We start from the raw sequence: 1,011 nt of genomic DNA, 5'->3' as shown, positions 1-1,011 counted from the left end.
TTGATTTCTCATGGCCCCTTACAATTTTGAAGCAATTTTTCTTTTCCTGGTCACTAATTGCAATCTTATCTTCTGTATCTGAAATTCTGTCCTCACATTGGCTCATTCTGCTGTGTTGTCTTTGAATGACCTTTTTAATCTGGAAATCTGTTTGTTTCTGTTTTATGTATTCCATTTGTTTCCTATATTGGGATTCCATCATGTTCCTCAGCTCTTCTATTTTTTAATGAGTCCTCTCCATATTTATTAATCATGTCTTGCCCTATGGGAAAAATCTCTGCTATTATCTGAGAAATTATTTCTGATTTCATTTTCCAGATCCTCTTTTGTTGCCAGTTCAGGGAGTCCAGGTGGTTGAGTATCAGAGTGTTCCATCTCCTTTCCCTTTGGGATTGGTTTAGGTGATCTGGAAGTCTGGTTTTGTGAACTGTTTATGTGTCTTCTCATTTCTATGATGTGTGGTGCTGTTGGTGGCCACATAGCTAGCCTCCTCTTTGCTGAGGTCAGTGGAATGGTGTCCCGGAAGCCCCTTCCTCTGGGAAGAGTGTAGTGGAATGCCGGCCTAAAATTAACTTTAAAAAAAGAAGGGCAGAGAGATCCCTCCACTTAACAAACAATTCTGGACATATTTTTGAACTTTAATTTATTAAAACTTAAAGTTAGTTGAACTCTCTCACTGATTACTTGATGATGAGAAAAGATCTGATATTCTGTGTTCCCCAATTGCTATTGAGAGTTGAAATCTGGAAATAGGCACTAAAATCTGTCTTCATTGCAGGCAGCGGGATGGATGCTCGTTGAAGAGATTAACCATGGAAATTTTAATAAATTTGTGGAAACTTTAAAAAAAGAAAACTTAAAGTTAGAATGCAATACTTGCCAAAAGGCAATGTTGATAAAATTATAAATTATAAAAAATAAGAAAACAATTTGTTTACTTAATATTAGCAGCACCAATGTGTTACTATGGTTAAATTCCTTTAGAAACTAAGTGGAGGGGGGAAATGACCT

General features: G+C 36.3%; 1 non-coding gene across 1 annotated transcript; it reads left to right on the top strand.

The window, feature by feature from the left end:
• The first annotated feature begins 637 nt into the window (after positions 1-637).
• LOC147829832 (small nucleolar RNA SNORD81) lies at positions 638-713 on the top strand. Its single transcript, XR_015447478.1, has one exon. It is a non-coding gene; the product is annotated as a small nucleolar RNA SNORD81 (small nucleolar RNA).
• Positions 714-1,011: the final 298 nt, after the last annotated feature.

The sequence above is a fragment of the Heterocephalus glaber genome, unplaced genomic scaffold (genome assembly GCF_053883595.1).
Source record: "Heterocephalus glaber isolate CG9 unplaced genomic scaffold, H.glaber_assembly_v1.0 deba00000347, whole genome shotgun sequence".
Classification (NCBI taxonomy): domain Eukaryota; kingdom Metazoa; phylum Chordata; class Mammalia; order Rodentia; family Bathyergidae; genus Heterocephalus; species Heterocephalus glaber.
The sequence above is the reverse complement of the archived record's forward strand: the minus strand, read 5'-3'. Positions and strand labels throughout refer to the sequence as shown.